This window comes from Passer domesticus, chromosome 24, assembly GCF_036417665.1.
Source record: "Passer domesticus isolate bPasDom1 chromosome 24, bPasDom1.hap1, whole genome shotgun sequence".
Taxonomy (NCBI): Eukaryota; Metazoa; Chordata; class Aves; order Passeriformes; family Passeridae; genus Passer; species Passer domesticus.
In genome coordinates this window covers 1,756,186-1,774,381 of record NC_087497.1, presented here as the reverse complement: position 1 = coordinate 1,774,381, position 18,196 = coordinate 1,756,186, and the positions used below count along the sequence as shown (strand labels likewise).

The 18,196-nt window shown below is 49.2% G+C and overlaps 2 long non-coding RNA genes across 2 annotated transcripts; one reads left to right on the top strand and one right to left on the bottom strand.

The window, feature by feature from the left end:
• Positions 1–10,677: 10,677 nt before the first annotated feature.
• On the bottom strand, positions 10,678–14,253 carry LOC135285831 (uncharacterized). Its single transcript, XR_010350504.1, has 2 exons — positions 14,115–14,253; positions 10,678–10,801 (listed from the first exon to the last, which is right to left on the bottom strand). It is a non-coding gene; the product is annotated as an uncharacterized LOC135285831 (long non-coding RNA).
• An 80-nt stretch (positions 14,254–14,333) lies between these two features.
• On the top strand, positions 14,334–17,900 carry LOC135285832 (uncharacterized). Its single transcript, XR_010350505.1, has 3 exons — positions 14,334–14,466; positions 14,894–15,078; positions 15,252–17,900. It is a non-coding gene; the product is annotated as an uncharacterized LOC135285832 (long non-coding RNA).
• Positions 17,901–18,196: the final 296 nt, after the last annotated feature.

Sequence of the window (18,196 nt, the reverse complement as noted above, 5' to 3'; positions counted from 1 at the left end):
GCTGGCACTGGAATTCCCAGGGCTGGAGCAGCTCTGCAGGCGGGGAATCACCTGAGCAGAGCAAATATCCTCAGGTGAGAGAATCAGGCATCACTTTTGGGACATCACTTGTAACAGTGGTCCCAGGGAATTGCTGCAGAAATCCTTATTAATAATAATGAAAATCAAAGAAAACCTGCTGCATTCTACAGACACATTGGAATTTTATGGACGGGGAAGGGAAAACACTTCTGGAAGCAGCTGGGACAGGAGTCACCAGGGCAGGGTTGCCTCATTCTTGTGCTCAGCACTGCAGCTGAAAAAGGATTTTGCTCTGGGCTGCAGCCGGATTTCATCAGTTTGTGTTTGAGGTTTTGCACAACTTGAGCTCGCTGTGCTCCGAAGGCTGTGCCAAGATTCCCAGGAGCAGCCTTTGCTGGGTTTATGGGATCCACAGAACCTCACAAAGCTTTGTGGAGCTGCTGGCAGGGATAAGATCTGCTCAGCAGCACACAGGGCAAAGCCCCAAACCCATAAACTGGGCAGAATCTGTGACAGCACTGAAACACCAACAGACCCAGCAGGAAGAGGCTCCCCCTGCCCTGGTGAGTGTGGAGCAGATGCCTGGAGTGAGGGGGCAACTCCTGTGGCAGGGATGTGTCCAGCGGTGCCCGGCACTCCTGGGCTGTCCTGGCACCCCTGTCCTGGTGCAGGGCTCTGTCCTCAACTGTCCTGGCACTCCTGGGTGTCCTGGCACTCCTGTCCCCATGCAGGGCTCTGCTCTGGGCTGTGCAGGGGATCTGGAGCTGTCTGGGCTGAGGAAAACCTCACCCATGGGAATGTTTGAGGATATCCCTGTTCCTCTCTCCCATGGGAATGCTGGGAGGTCTGTGCTCTCCTGCTCCCCTAAGGAAAGCTCCCTCCAGGGCTGAATGCACTGAAATCCTTGAGGGAAAGAGCTGTGAGGCCTGGATGCAGGGAAAACAGGGGAATTCCAAGCTGCTTGGAATTTTTTCTCTCCCATCTGTGGGTTTAGCAACCCCTGGCCAGGCTGGAGCAGCTGCTTTGCTGCAGCAGGAGCTGTGGGGACAGCAGTGAGGAAATCTCTCAGAGAATCATGGAATATCCCCAAGGATCATCAATCCCAGCTCCTGGCCCTGCCCAGACACCCCAACAATCCCACCCTGTCCCTGGGAGCGTTGCCTGGGCAGCCGTGGGGCCGTGCCCATTCCCTGGGAGCTGTTCCAGTGCACAGCTCCTAAATCCAGCTCACTTTCACCTCCTGCACTTTCCCTGGCCCTGCCTGACTCCAGCCCAGGGATTCTCTCCTTCTTTTGTCACATTCCCTGGGGCTTCTTCCATGGAAGTTCTCAGCCCTCTCCAGTTTCAGCTGATGTAAAAATCCCAGAGCAGCTCATCTGAGCTCACATGTCCACACATCTGGCTGAGGTGGGAAAACACGTGGACTTTAGGAAACTTGGTTAATTATACCACTTTATATTCAGTTTTGTAATGCCATTAATTAATTTTATCAGATAATTTCTGAAATATTAGTGCAGTTTCCAAATGGTCTGGGTTCCTCATTTCCACCCAAACAGGGCTGCAGTTACCCCAGAACTCCACAAAGGGACAACATCCCAGCTGAGCACTCCAGCTCCATCTTCACTTTCCTTCTTTTCACTTCTGCAGCCAAAATCTTCTGCAGGTTCATTTCTGCAGCCAAATCCATCCTCATCATTGTCCTGAAATCCCAGGGAGCAGCCAGCACACAGCAAACCCCATTCCCTGTGGGGGAAATCAGGGATGGCCCAGGATGTGGGATTGGGGATGGAGCCTCCCCACAGAGCGGGATCGCTGCCAAAGCTGTCCCAGAGCCCAGGGCAGCTCTGCCCACACAAATCCTCGGGAATTGCACTGATCCTCGTGTGCCCATGGGAGCCTCGGGCTGTGCTTCCTCCTCCTGGAGACGGGAACACTTAATCCCTGCATTGGGAAAGGTTGCTGCTGGTACATTCAGATCCCACAAATCCTGGCTGGTGGACAATGCCAGGGTGGAGATGGGTGGGACCAATATTTCACCTGGAATTCTCCTCTCTCCCACCATGCCAGAGTGCCCATGCAGAGCCCCTGGCATGCAGCCCTGGGAATGCCCCATTCCCAGTGGCATTGCTGCATGGAAATCTCTTCCAGCTCTTCAGGATGAACGAGTATTTTTATTTTCCAAGGCAATATTTATTTCCAAGAACAGATATTTTTATTTTCCTTGGATCAGGGGAGGCTGAGCAAGGCAGGACACCCAGGAGCTGCAGCACTTTGGATCTCATCTTGCAGGGAGTTCATCTTCCATGTATCTTCCATCCATCCATCCATCCATCCATCCATCCATCCATCCATCCATCATCCATCCATCCATCATCCATCCATCCATCCATCCATCCATCCATCCATCCATCCATCCATCATTTTGGGGACAGATTCTCCTCTAATTCTTGACCCAGAGGAAGGTGAGGCCTTGCCACAGGTGTCCCAAAGAAGCTTGGGATGCTCCCTGGAATGTCCAAGGCCAGGTTGGAGCCCACTGGGATAGTGGGAGGTGTCCCTGGGGACTGGAATCAGAGGAGCTTTAAGGTCCCTTCCAATCCAAACCTCCATTAATTTCCCCACCCAAATTCATGTTTATTAAAAAATCTGTATTTTGTTATGCATTTCCCTTTTTTGGAAGAAGAAATAGTGCCCTCAAAATGTTGGGGCAAAATGGTGCAAAATTTTAATTTTTATTTCACTTTCGCATATATGAATGACACAGGGACCAAAATGTCTTTGCTCCTAAAGTGTTCCTGTCAAAGCCATGGTGCTGGAATAATTACTTAGTGACTATTTTAATTTACAGCAGATCAGATATGGTGAGAAATGATGTAATGTCTGTCATTTATGTGATTGCTGCTATTCCAGAAGAGCAACAAGAAGTCAGACAGAAAAACAAAAGTAAATAAAATTAAAATAATTTTTAGACCCACTAAAAACCCACTAAAATTAAAATAAAATAAAATTTTAAAAAATAATAGTTTATTTTTTATAAATGAAATTTTCCCCAAACACCTGCACATCTCAAAACTGCAGAACCATTGTTGGGCCTGATCTGTGTCATTCCCAGCAGCCCACACCAAGAACAGGGATTCCAAACCAAAATCACAACAAAATTCCATGACCCTAAAAACCTCCTGGCCCCAAAACATAACCCCAGAGGAGGGGAGGATGCTGAGGATGCAAATCCCAAATATATGGGGAGAAAAAGTAGAGGAAATGAGCCTCTTTTTGTGCCTCCCTCCCAGGATCTGCACAAAATTGATTTGTGGGGGCCTCACAAATTTGCAAAGAGTTGCAAACGTTGTGGTGTTGAAAAATGGCCCCGTTCCCCTAGGTCCCACTATTATTTTAAAGCGTAAATAAAAATAGCAGCGTTTCCACACACTGGAGAGCTCTAAAACTGCATCTGGGGAAGGATGAAATCCTCTTCTGCAGCTCTGAAATGATGATTCACAGGGCTCTTTCTACCCTCCGTGACAGAAAATGGGAATCTGAGCAGGTTTTTTTTCATTTAAAAGGTCTCATTAAGCCCAAACCAAAGCTGCTCCGGCCCCATAACGGCCCTAATATGTCAATTCTAATAGACCCTCCCCGCCGTGGGGGGCCTTTGGAGGACATCAAAAGGATCCTGCTGCTTTCCAAGCCCAGCATCCTTCTTTTCTCCCAGGAACATCATTCCAAGGCCACGGTTTAGCAGGAATTAAGGCTGAGCTCGCATCCCTTTATCTGCTGGGGACACTCCAAGATGTGCTAATGTCCCACTGAAGTGACAGTGCTGAAACCCAGGAAAATTAAATATTTCTTGGCTCATTGCTGCTGCAGAATCAGCTGCAGGATCAGCTCCATCAGTCCCCATCCTCTATCCTTAATTAAAAGTTCCTTTCCTTTAATAGATGCCGCATCAGTGGGGCGTGCTGGGCTGGATTTGGATTTCGGGGTCGTTTTGTTGGTTAACGGCACTTTGGAGATCTCTGATGTGGCTTTTCCAGTGTATGCAGCCCATAATAATTCATCAAAGGTGTGCTGACACCAATTTATCTGGGACAGAGCCGGTGGCATCCCCGTGGCCAGAACTGTAAAGCTCTGCCCATTACAACTTGACCAGAACGCTGCTGTTCCACATGAAACTCCAAACAGGAATTCTGTTGGGAAGCAGGGTTGGATTTATTTAAGAAAGTAGCTGATTACAGAGAATTATCAGCAAATGAGGGGCTGTGAGAGGGGACATTGAGGGGACTTTGTGTGTGCTGTGTGCAGGGAGGGGCAGAGCAGGGCCAGGCTCTGCTCCGGAACCCAACAATGGCACCAGAGCCATGGGCAGGGACTGAGCCCAGGAACTGCCCCTGGAGATGAGGAAAAACTTCTTTCTTGGGCAGTGCCCAAGCCCTGGACAGAGCCCAGAAAGGGCTTTTAGGGGTTTTAGTTCAGTTTTTGTTGTTGCTTTGTTTTGTTTATTTTATTTGGTTTGGATTTTTTTAACGTTGGGGGTTTTGTTTGTTTATGGTTTCTTTTGGGGGGTTGGGGGTTTATTGTTTAGTATTTTTTGTTGTTGGTTGGTTGGTTGGTTGGTTGGTTTTTGGGGGGCTTTTTTTTGGGTTTGTTTAGTTTTGGTTTTGGTTTGTTTTTGGTTTTAGTTTTAGTTGGTTTTGTTAACAGGGAGACTCCTCCCTGGGGCATTCCAGAGCCACATGGACATTCTGCTGTGTCCTGAGCTCTGGGATGGCCCTGCTGGAGCAGGGAGTGGCACCAGTGACCCCACGGGGTCCCTCCAGCCTGGGATGAAAAACTGAGGAGGGAACAGCAAATTCTCACTGTAATGACCCTCTGTTTCTGGAAAGACCCATTTAGTAAAAAACCCATGGGAAAAAGATGGTCTGGAAAGCAAAACTGGGAATTTTTGCCTTTGTTTTGCCCCTGCCCCAACACCTGTGAACTGTTTTAAAGGAGCGAGTGCTGTGTGGTGTTTTTGGTCCAGACAACAGCAAATACAATCCCGGTCTTCAGCAGCAAAGCTTTTGCACATTTTTCCAGTTGGAAATATTTCATTTTCCCCTTTCCTGACCTGTCTTCCCACAGCAGCTCCTGCTTGGAATTCCCATTTGTCAATTGTGCCATTCTTGGCTGCAGAATCTCTGAGGTTTCAAGCTGAGGATGGGAAACTTTGGTGAATGTGAAAACCAGGGGATTTTCACTCTGTCCCGCAGCATTCCAGCTCTCCTGAGTAGGATTTATGTTGGAATTAAGCCACCAAATACCAGGATAACTCCTTTTTTTTTGCTTTTGTTTTTATTTTTCTGGCTGCTCCTCCTGCCCACCAGATCCTGCAGGATAAGAGTTGAAGACAGCAACGCCTGAGAGCAAATCCAGGGTAATTACACAGCAACTCAGTCCTCACACCACTTGTAAACTTCATGATCTGGTGCTTTTATAATGTATTTATAACCCAGGGAAAATGCCTGACTAGAGAGAAAAACCCAGCAATTCCGCACTGGGCAATTATGGGAATGAGGGAAATGGGAGATTTCCAAGAAATGCTTCCTGTTTTCCTCCTGCAGAGATTTCACTGGGGGAGCTCCATTTCTTGCCCTCGCTTTGTCAGTTCCATGGAAGGAAAAGGTCATTTTTTGACAAGAGGGTATAAAATAGGAGCTGATGGAGCCTGATCCAAACATCTCACTTGGAATTCAGCACCTTGGCCATTTTCCTATGGAATTCCTCCTTTCCAAGACACCCAGGACATCATTACAGTCTGGTTTAGGGCAAATTTGGGAGAAAACTGCCCAAGTAGTTCCTCTAGAAAGCAAATTGAAGCGGTCCCTCCCCCAGCTGGTTTGGGAAAAGATTTCCTTGGAGAAAAGTGGAAAAACTGTTTATTTAAGAGGCAAAACATTCACCAGCACAAAAAAAAAATATGGACAAGATAGAAGAATAAAACTTCTCACTGTTCTGAAGAGACGGCAAACTCAGGAAATCCCTTCACGGGATGTAGCTCGGCTCACTTGAGCTCTTATCAGTCCCTCCTGTGCTGGAAATGCCCTGGCCCAGACCTGGCCCGGTGGCCACAGGTGGAGCTGCTGCTGCTCTGCTGGTGTTCAGGCCAGAACAGGTTTAGACAGCTCCAAAGAAAAAGAAAAACCACAGTCCAGGGAACTTCTCTGCTTCAGCGAGCTAAAACTAACTAAAAGCAAAGGAGAGCTCTGTCCTGCTGTCAGTTCATCCCGCTGTCTTCCATCCACAGGGAGTGCAGTGATTGAAACAAATTGTGTGCCTCCTCTTCCTCCACTTCGCTCTCAGAAACAGTCTTAAAGGTGCAAAACTTATTTCTGGGCTAAACAGGTTACAAGATGTGGCTGGGTGTGTGTTCTGTCCCCATCTGTCAGAGCTGGGCAGTTCTCTGCTGTTCTCTGGGCAGTTTTCTTTATCTCTCCCACAGCCAATCCTCCCTCCAGGAGATCTCTGCTCTTCATGGCCACTGAGTGTCCCTGCATGGCTGAGAAAATTCCAGCATCCCACTGGGAGATGCTGCGCCCAGGGCAGGAGCCAAGCATTCCTACCTGGATCCAATCTGAGCCTGGAACAGCACAGCAGCCTTTGCCCACTGCATGCCCAGAGGAGCAGCTTTCTCCTGCCCTGCATTGCCAGAGGAAGAGCAGGCCCATCTGCAGCAGCCCTGGAGCTGCAGAGGAAAACTGCAGCCTTGTGCAGGATCCCTGCTCCAGCAGAAGCACAGCTGGCACTGCAGGAGGGCTGAGCCCCCATGGGATGGGACTGTGCCACCACCCTGACCCACAGGGGCTCAGCGCCTGCTCTGACTCTGCCAGGGTTGGTTTGTGTTGCTGCATTTTTATTTTATTTTTATCTTCTTCCCTAATAAAGAACTGTTATTCCTGTTCCCATATCTTTGCCTGAGAGCCCCTTAATTTCAAAATTACAATAATTCACAGGGAGGGGTTTGCATTTTCCATTTCAGGGGAGACTCCTGCCTTCCTCAGCAGACACCTGTCTGTTCAAACCAAGACACGGACGAATGGGGATACGAGCATTATAAAGTCTCCCCAGGACAATTCCCCTGTTACTTTGAAAGCCTGGCATTTGAAATCTGTGAGAATGATTCAGGCAGGATATGGGTGAAATTATCTTCCAGAAGCTGCTCAGGCTGTTTCCCATCCCAAAGAAGCACTAATGAGGGGCTTGGTGATCGTGCTAATTATTCCTAATTACTCCCACCTCACAGATGGGATCTTGAGGCAGGAAAGAAGGGACAGATCAAAAGGGGCAGAGCCTGGTACCATTTTCTCAGAGGAGAAATCCCCCACACAAACAGGGATGGTATTTTAAGGACTTCTGTGGTGTGAACACAGATTTGTGTCCGAGCAAATCCACATCCTGTGCTCACATCCCACTGCTGGCACTGCCTGGAGTTACTCCCAAGGTGGCATTTTCCTGTAGCCCCGGGTAGCTGGGAGCTCAGGTGTTGGCAGTGGAAGTTCTGGCTGTCATATCTGCTCTTGACGAGGGGTTTGGGAAAGACAAGAGAATTTGGGTTGTTCAGTCTGGAGAAGGGAAGCTTTGGGACAAAATAATTGTGGCCTTGCAGGGCCTGAAGGGGCTCCAGGAGAGCTGCAGAGGGACTGGGGACAAGGATGGAGGGACAGGACACAGGCAATGGCTGCCACTGCCAGAGGGCAGCCATGGATGGGATCTTGGGAATTGGGAATTGTTCCCTGGCAGGGTGGGGAGGGGCTGGGCTGGAATTGCCAGAGCAGCTGTGGCTGCCCCTGGATCCCCGGCAGTGCCCAAGGCCAGGGTGGACACTGGGGCTGGGAGCAGCTGGGACAGTGGGAGGTGTCCCTGGGGGTAGCACTGGGGAATCTCTAATGTCTCTTCCCACCCAAACTCCATAAAAACCTCCATTAATGAAATGAGGTGAGGTTTGAGCTTTTCTGAGTCTGGGATTAATTTCTCTGGCACATTTGGGCTCCAGCCACATTTGGGTCAAGGCTGCATCCCCCAGTTCAGGGTCTGACTGTGACTCTGGAGGGGAGGGATCCAGTCCCAGGTTTAAAATCCCCACAGGCACCAGGCTGCTCTGCCTCTCTCTGGAAGCTTTGGGCACCTCTCAGGGTTTGTGTTATAGGCCAGAGCTCTGGGCTGGAGCCCGCAGAGCTGCTGCTGTCAGGGTTTTGGACCATCTGCCTCTTCCCAACTGGAGACACTTCCTGCTGCAGGAACCCAAGCCCAGCCTGGGCTGGTTTCAAGGTTTCCAGATGCTTCATTGCATTTCCATGGCAATAAAAGCCTTCTCTGTGCTCCTGAGCTCTGTCAGGTGCATCCTGTGTTGGTTCAGTCTTGACACAGCGCGTGGATGACACCAAAATCCTTGGAATCAACCTCCAAGAGGAGCATTCTGGGGCTCAAAGGGTGGTAGCCTGGCTGAGCCTGGATAGAAAACGGGCAGGAGGATACCTGACAACATTCCTGTCCAATTAAAGCTAATTTATTGTCCATTTTTCTCCTCATTGCTGCTCTGTTATTAATTGTTAATGTAGCGGTGCAGTCGCTGTTGTGTGAGGAAAGGCTGCTGGGAATGGCTGAGGGAAAGAAAATGGGAAGGAGGAACAAACGGGGAGAGGCTGGATCTGGAAATGGGGAATTTGTGCAAAAACAGGGAGTGCTCGTGGCTGGCTCAGCTCTGCAGGCACTGCCAGGAAATTCCTGCTCTTGGAACAAGAGGGCAAAAGGATGGCAAAGAAAATGAAATGTGTGGGGTCACCAAGTTCCTGAATTATGGGTTGTGTCCATGTGAAATGCTGTCAGGGAAGGAGAAATCCTGGGAATGTGAATTTGCAAAATCCCATTTAGGACCCACACAGTTTTCCCAATAAATAGAAATAATTCCCTGCTTCACATTGAAACCCAAAAATGCTTTGCCTTTGGGTAATCACTGGGTGCTTTTCCATTCTCAGTACAGTCATATCAAACCCCCAGGAATTTTTAATAAGACCCAGCACTGAGTACATGGAATTAGAGAGCTGGAACTATCAGGAGATGGATAGAACAAAGAGAGATGAAGGAAAAATAAAACATGGCGAATGTTTGAACTGGAACTTTGAGGTGCTTCTCCTCCAGTGGATCAGCCTCTGTTGCCTGTTTTCCAGAGGGATAAACTGTTAAAGTCCCAGTGGATTGGGAAGGGGAGCCCAGGCTCTCCCAGCCCAGTGAGCGCTGCCTGCGTGCTCACACTCACGAGAGGCCTCTGGGCTGGGATTTCAGGGGAACTGAGTGGAACTGAACTCTTCATCTTCCTGCAGCCAAACATTCCCACAGCTCCTAAAAACCTCCCTGGCCATGGAGCCCAGACCTTTGCAGGCTGGGGCTTGGCTGGGAAGGGAATGTCAATATTCAGAGCTGAAGCCTGACTGCAGTCCTGCAGTTTTGTAACTCAGACTCAGCTTAGAGAGCTCTCAGAGCTCCCCTGGGCTCCTGGAACCAGCCCTGAGCTCAGTCCTGCAGCTTCCTTGGGCTCCTGGAACCAGTTCTGGACTCAGTCCTGCAGCCCCAGCTCCATCAGAACTCCTGGAACCAGTTCTGGGCTCAGTCCTGCAGCCCCAGCTCCCCCGGGCTCTCACTGCAGCTCCAGGGTGAGGGAAAAGCTCCAGCTGAAGGAGTGGAAGAGTTTCCAAACCCAACAGAGCTGAGCAAAGGTGGCCCTGGTGTGTCCATCACAAAATCTGGGTTCCAAAGCTTCTCCTGAAATCCAAGATATTTTCTAATTCAGAATGGAAGCAGGATCCATCCAGCCTTGTGCTGCACACCAGAGCAAAGCCAGAGCTGCCCTGACAACATCTGGCCTCCTGCCACAGCCTCACAAAACCACTGCTGAGGCTTGAAGAGCTGACTCTGGATGCCTTTTTATTTAGGGGCTGCCCTGGGCCATGCTGTACATTAAGGTTCCATTTACAGACATTTTACAGAGTGTTAATAAATTTACAAAGTGTTAATAAGCAGGGGGGAATTGTTTGTTGGTGTTTCTGATGGAATCCAACCAGGCCAAACCTCCCCATAAAGGATCTCCGAGGCCGTGCCCAGGTGAGCTCATCAACCACGGCCAAAGCAGACACATCTGGGAGGGGGCAGGACATCTTTGAGCATTAACTCTTTATAACATTGAAAAAATGGGGCTTAAATATAACATATCTCTTCAATATCACCAGCCTGGTGTTTGAAGATCAAGGTTCTCCCACCCAGCACAGCGCCAGGGGCTGCAGGAGTCACTGGGGAGCACTGGGATTTTGGTAGGAGGTGTCCAAGGAAGGAACTTGAATAAATTACTTTATTTAGATCATAGCCACACCCAGGGCTGTTTTCCACCCCATGGGCCCTTGTCACTGCCCAGGGCAGGCAGTTCCAGCATTTCTATGGCACCTCTCCCAATATTCCAGTCCAAAATTCAAAAACCAGCCAAAGAAATCAGAGGTTCATGTGTGGCACTCCAAGGGGACAGGAGGTGACAGGTCCTGTGCATGAAGGGGCCAAGGAGAGGTGACACTGGGGCTGCAGGACACCTCCTGTCCCTGGGATTTTGGTAGAAAGGGACATGAATGAATAAACTCCAATAAATGACTTTATTTAGAGCATGGCCACAGCCAGGGCTGTTTCCCACCCAATGGCCCCGTGTCACTGCCCAGGGCAGGCAGCTCCAGCATTTCCATGGCATTTCTTCCATTATTCCAGTCTAAAATGGAAAAAAAAAAGCAACAAAAGAAATCAGAGGTTCATGTGTGGCACTCCAAGGGGACAGGAGGTGGCCAAGGGGAGGTGACACTGGGCTGCAGGACACCTCCTGCCACATGTCCCAGAGTGTCCCCAGCTCAGGACAGGTGAGACCATCACAGCTCTGAGGGACTCAAGGCTCTCTCACAGGTCAGTAAATGACAGGAAAACCTTTTCCTGCCTTTCCTTTACTCCCTGCCCTCAGGGAAATGAGTTTGTCCCTCTGCATTCCCACTCTGGATCCCAGAATCCCACTGTCCACGGGTTACAGCTGGGAATTCCTGCACAGTGAGAGAGATGAGGATGCTGGGAGGCAGAAAAAAAGGGAAACAGCTCCTCCAAGTTATCCATGGCAGAGCTGGGCTGCTCCATCCTGCCATTCCCACAACTCTGCTTTCCTGAAGATTTTTCCTATCAGATAATTCCATTTCCTTCTGACTCCGCTCACGTGGAACAGGAGCCCTTCCCTGGGGGAGGCTGCCCTTCCTTCCAGCTTTCCAAGAAGTGTGGTTTTCTAATTCTGTGCTCCGTGCATCTGGGAAGAATTTGGGTTTTGAGGAATTTTGTCCAGTTTCTTTAACTCTGGGTTGATGGATGGTCCTGACTGCCCAACAGAGGCTGATCCATGCCAGAGTCATGGAATGCCTTCCCATAAAAGCAAGGCACATAATGGATTAGAACAATCCCATTGGAATGGGACAGATTTGGGGTTAAATCCACCCTCTGAGCTGGACAGGGCTCTGTGGAAAGAGGATTTACAACATTTCCCTGTGTGAAATCCTCACAGATCTGTGCAAGGCAACCAGGCAGAGTTTCTCCATGATGGATGGGGCCCTGGGAATTCTTCAGGAATGTCACAGCCAGGAGCTGAGGGTGTCTGAAGGGCTGGATGTTGGATTCCTTTCCCATAGGGAGCATGATCAGGAGGGACCTGCAGCAAACCCCACTGCTGGGAGAGGATGGAAAATATTTATCAGGTATCCCACTGTTTTTTCCTGAGACCAAGGCAATCTTATTCCCACCTAGGAATTTTCTTTCATTTAGAAATCCACCCTGCCCAAGGTTCCTGAGGCCCGTGTCTGGCAGCTGAGAGTGTAATTAATGATTTAAACAGAGCACCGTGGTTAACGAGATTGAAGAACCAGAGTTGGCAGGCTCAGGTCTCCAGCCCTGCCTTGAGAGCATCGATTTTAAACAGGAGAGGATCTGGGAGAGCAGCTCTTCTCCTGCTCCAAGAAAAGGGCTGTATTTCTGCCCCAGGAGCAACAGAAGGGTAGATTTTGTGCCTCAGGAGCAAGAAAGGGGTGGATTCTGCCCCTAGGAGCAAGAAAAGGGTGGATCTCTCCCCCAGGAGCAAGAAAAGGGCTGCATTCTGCCCTGGGAGCAAGAAAAGGGGTGGATTTCTGCCCCTGGGATCACAGAGACCAGCAGAGCCCTGGAAATCCAAAGACTGCACCTCCCTGGGCCCAGAGAGGGGTGGGAAGAGTTTTCCAACTGGAAAGAGCTGCAAATCTTCCCCTGAGACTGATGGAAAACCATCAGGGCTGGGAACACCTGCACCCCCAGCAAGGAAGTAACTGCATCACTCCCTAGGGTGAAATCCATGGAAACCAGGGGAAATTCCCTGGGATTTATGTGAGACTTGGCTTGCTGCCCTCAGCCCTGAGTTTTGGTGGATTGCAGAACGTCCATCATTGTTTTCCATGAGGGAGGGAGGGAGGGAGGGAGGGAGGGAGGGAGGGAGGGAGGGAGGGAGGGAGGGAGGGAGGGAGGGAGGGAGGAAGGAAGGAAGGAAGGAAGGAAGGAAGGAAGGAAGGAAGGAAGGAAGGAAGGAAGGAAGGAAGGAAGGAAGGAAGGAAGGAAGGAAGGAAGGAAGGAAGGAAGGAAGGAAGGAAGGAAGGAAGGAAGGAAGGAAGGAAGGAAGGAAGGAAGGAAGGAAGGAAGGAAGGAAGGAAGGAAGGAAGGAAGGAAGGAAGGAAGGAAGGACTTTCACAAGAAAGCACCACGTGCCCCTGGTGAGCCTGTAGAGCAGATCCTCAGCATGAATGAACCAAGGAATTCTGCATGCATCCATGGAAAAACAGTCCAAAGCCTCCATGGCTTTTTAAGGCAATCCCTAGCTCCCATGCTGTGCCTGTCCCTGTCCCTGTGCCTGTCCTGCTAGAGAGAGCTGGGGCTGCTACTGACCCCCTGCACAAGCAGAAATCTCCTCCAGAGCCGGAGTTTTCCTCGTCATCCTGTCAGGTAACTGCACGGCTGTAATAGCTCCATGCTGTAACTCCATGGCTGTCGCTCATTCCATTGCTGTGATTCCATGGTTATAACAATTCCATGGCCGCAACAATTCCATGGCTATAACAATTCCATGGCTGTAGCAACTCCATGGCTGTAACAACTGTGTGGCACTAATTCCATGGCTGTAACAATTCCATGGCTGTGACTCCATGACTGAAACTCCATGGATATAACTCATTCCATGGTGGTAATTCCATGGCTGCAACCCCATGGGTATAACTCATTCCATGGCTGTAACAATTCCATGGCTGTAACCCCATGGCTGTAACTGATTCCATGGCTGGTAGTCCATGGTTGCTACTGACTCCATGGCTGTGACTCAATGATTTTAACTCATTCCATGGCTGTAATTCCATGGCTGTAACTCATTCCATGGCAGTAACAACTTCATGGCTGTAACTCCATGGTTGTTTATCATTGAGTTTAATTCACTCCACGGCTATAATTCCATGCCTGTAACTCTGTGGCTGTAACTCAATGATTTTAACTCATTCCATGGCTGTAATTCCATGATTGTAACTCATTCCATGGCTGTAACAACTGCATGACTGTAAATCCATGGTTGTAACTCAACAATTTTAATTCACTCCCTGGCTGTAATTCCATGCCTGTAACTCCATGCCTGTAACTATTCCATGCCTGCAACTCCATGGCCGTAACCCCATGGTTTTAACTCCATGGGTCTAACTCGTTCCATGGCTGTGACTGTATGACTGTAACAATTCCATGGCTGCAACAGCTCCATGGCTGCAATTCATTCAATGGATGTAATTCCATGGCTGTAATTCCACAGCTGTAACACAATGATTTTAACTCATTCCATGGATGCAATTCCATGGCTGTAACTCATTCCATGGCAGTAACAACTATATGGTTGTAACTCCATGGTTTATACTCAGTGAGTTTAATTCACTCTGTGGCTGTAATTCCATGGTTGTAATGCCATGGTTTTAAATCCATGGCTCCAACTCATTCCATACCTGTAACTCCATGGTTCTAACTCATTCCATGCCTGTAACTCCATGTCTGTAACCCCATGGCTCTAACTCATTCCATGGCTGTAACCCCATGGTTTTAACTCCACGGCTCTAACTCATTCCATGGCTGTAACTCTGTGGCTGTAACTCAATGATTTTAACTCATTCCACAGCCATAATTCCACAGCTGTCCTGCCTCCTTCCTGCCCGGCACAGAGTTTCCTCCGAGCTGGTGATGTCATGGCAGCTAATGGGCTTTAATTGCGCCTCTCCACTGGGTAACAATCAGCTGAAAGCTCATTAAGCACCAGCCTGCGGCTGTTGAGAGCAGTGCTGGCTCCTCACAAACCCTCTGGTGGGTGTAATTTTCCTTCAGAGCACGGCACAAGCAATTTGGGGTCAGATCAAGGGTCCTGCAGCAGGGTGCTGGACCAGATCCAGCATTTCTGGACTGCAGGATGTTTTCCGTTACTGGAATTCATCCCAGGCAGCTGTGGGCCCTCAGTGGGTGAAGAGGGAGAGGAGGGAGATGCTTCCCCAGATTCATTTCCCCATTGGTTTGTGCCTCTGGGATGTGCTGGAGTAGAATCAGGGAATGATTTCAGTTGGAAAAGACCTCCAAAGCTGACCAAACACCACTTACCAACTAAACCAGAGCCCTGAGTGCTACGTCCAGGTGTTTCTTGAGGTTTTTCAAAGTTAAAAGGGGGATTTTGCAGTCAGCAACCTTAAAAACATCTCCTTTTGAGAATTTTTTCCTGTTGTCTTTTGAATCCATGTAGATTTTTCAGCAGCCTAGATGTGCTTTGAGGTATCCCAGCTGCTCCTGACTCAGGCTGGGAGCTCTTCCCCTTTATTTCACTCTGCTGAAGGAGGGAAATAAAAGATGATTTCCTGATGATCACCTGAAGGATCCTCTTGGAGAGCAAGAGGGACAGAGGAAGGACTGCAAAGACCCAGGAACAAGGCAGGGAAACGTGGAGCATCCTTTGCCAGCTCCAGCAAAAGGGTGTGGGGGACATTTGGAGCTTGCACAGGACCCCAGGAATATGGGAAGGGCAGGAAAGCCCTGGGACAAGTTAAAACCAGTGAAACTCAGGTAGGGAAAATGTCTTATGCTGCTTTCTTGTCATCCCACAGTGTCTGCGGTTGTTTCTGCTGTGAGATCCCTGGAAAAGGCCCTGGGAAGCCTCTGAGGGCTGGGACATGCCCCTGGAGCAGCCCCCTAGACCAGATCTAGAATTTATGGGCTGCAGGATGTTTTCCTTTTCTGGAATTCATGCCAGGTCAACCCTTCCCTTGCCGAAGGCTGCAGGAGAGTTCTGGGAAGGGCTCAGGACACCCCACCTGAGGTTGGGCCAGCCTTTGAGGTGCTTCGGCCTGCACTTTGGGGTGCCTGCTGGGGTTTTGGAGCTCCCTGCTGGCACACAGGGATGGAGAAACCCCTGAGCTCCTTCTCCAGCCTGGTTCCAAGGAGTTCCAGACTGTTCCCAGCCAGGGCTTTGGGATTTGATCCCCTCTAAGCACCTGGGCACACTGCCCCACCCTGCTGACCACAGAGGTGCAGCTGCCTTTCAAGCTGGACAAAAATGTGCTGTTTGCCTCTCAACCAGAAAACAGAGGAGAAAAATCCTTGGAAATGGAGAAAACATGGAATTTGTGGCAAATTATCTGAGTCTTTAAGGTCTTTAAGGTGCTGTCCTGGCATCAACATCTCCCTCTTTGCTTGCCCGTCCACAGAGCTGCTCTGGGCATCAGGAAATGGCTACGGAGCCTCCTGCTCAAACATCCATCCCACGGACTGCTCTGTGCCTACGTGGCTAATTGGATAAGAGAGAAATAATTTAATGATCTGGAAGTGATGAGGGACTGGATGGCTGATCCCAGTGGTGGCACCGTGCCGAGGAGAACTCGTCCAGCCAGTGAGATCCCCTTGGAGCTCAACAGGGAAGCAGGGATGGGCCTTGGGCAGGGCAGGGAGCTCCAGGGCTGGTTCTGATCTCATTTCATGCCTTCATAGCTCCTGATTCACACAGATCTCACTGAGGCTCTGAGCAGGAATTTAATTGTTCATCCAGCTTTTCCTGGAGCTCTGGAGCCCTTCTGTGCCTGTTCCACCGATAAAGACGGATGAGGAATCCCTGCACCAGGAATATCTTGATTTCTTCTTGTCTGAATTTCAACCTGAGGATTTTGGGAATCAAAACTCCTTATTTGATGGGTTATGCTGAGGTGTGAGGGTTTGTTTGGGAGTGAAAAGGGAGCTTCTAGGTTATATTCCTGGGAAATGGGCTTAGATACCTGGAGAGGCTCTTTTTCATCTTGTAGATGCCTCCCTGCAACTCCGCAGGGAGCCCAAGGATTTCTTGGCATTCAGAGCTCACCCAGCCTGCAAAGCCACTCATTTCTTGCTATTCTTGTATTTGGGAATCTTGAATTCCATTGAAATCATAATTTCTGTTGTGATTTTTGATGGATTTTCTCACTCAAGCTGGATTTGTGCAGAGCAAGAGGTGCCCTGAGATGAAATATGGGGTTGAGCTGCATGGGAAAAAAATCACTGTAAAGTCCTGGAAAAGGGGATTGATCCCACTGGGGGTCATGGAGATCCAGGGACAAACCCAAAATCCTTGGATTGGGCTGTTGCTTGGGTCAGTAACCTCAGACAGAGCTCCCAGACCAGGTTTCCTCGTTGTCACAAAGAAGGATTTGCTGTTATCCACCAAATAAGGGAAAGCAACAATCAATTCTCTCCAGAGCTATAATTAACTGTGTTCCCTGGGTTGTGCCAAAACCAGGGAGGAACAGAAAACCAAGGAAAAACAAGTCTTGAAATGTCATTTCTTTCATCCACCTGTCAGAGAAGGCTTAGCTGGGAATTCCTGAGACCTCTGTGCTTCAAAATCCTGGGAGATGGGGCTTCCACAGCCACCCCAGGCAATTTCCTGTGCCCAGAAATCTCCATCCCTGGATTGTTTTCTCAAATCTCCATTCCAGCCTCCTCTCTGCAGCATTGTCATGTCTTATCCTGCCTGCCCTGCTCATGGAGCACCTGATCCACCCTTCCTCTTCCTGGAAATTCTTGTGCTTCCCTCAACTTTCTTATTTTTGGACATCTCAGCCCATGGTATTTCTCACTCTCTTCTGTACTCTTGCCCATCAACATTATAATTTTTTGAGATATTTTTTCAGCTGACCAAGGTCATTTGAATCTTGTTTTGCTGCATCCATGGAGTTATTTCCTGAGTGCCTGGCTGTGGTTGTCCCTGGGATTTGGACAGGAACTTGTACCCACTTCACAACAAAACTCAGGGCAGAAAGAAAAAGGTCCTGGAGATGCTTTGTGAAGGCTGACCTAGGACAGAGACCAGACTGAGCTAAAGAATAAAGCAGAGATTTGTTAAAAGGATCTCCTCCATGGATCCACCTTGGGCAGCACAAGAGCCCAGCCAGGGCTGCACCCAGGATGAACCAAAATGGTCCCAAAATGCACGAGCGCTGCCGGGGTCTCTCCCTGGGATCAGCTCTGCTCCATGTGCACATTGCAGTTCAGTGTCCAATTCCAGCCCCAGCCCCTGCAGTCCCATCCTGCTTGTTTTTCTCTCTCCAGCCCACGGTGTTTGTGCTCTTGGGCTGAGATTTGGATCATTTGTCCTTGGTGCCCAGCTGGAGCAGGAATTGTTTTGTCTCCCTGCCCTGTGAAGAGAGCTTACCAAGACTAAATGTGAATCTCAGAACTACACACCAAAGCAGCACAGAATCTGAAAAATATAAAAACTAAAACCTGAAGCATCACTGGAAGTGACCTTGTTTTTCCATGAATTTCAATTATAAACAAATTCCAATGAAACAAATTCCAATGAATTTCAATTATAAACAAAATTTGCATCAATCATAGAAAAGAAAGCAAAATCTGTGATTGAACTCTACCCCTCCTTGGGTGGTGCAGCTGCTGGGTTGTCCAGGAATGTTTTCCTGGAAGGAAACTCTAAGTTGTTCTAAAGAAGTTGCTTGGAGAGCCTGGATCTGGCAGTGCTGCTGAGTCCTCAGTCCTGCCCTGGTGTTTTTTGCCACGTGAGGAACTT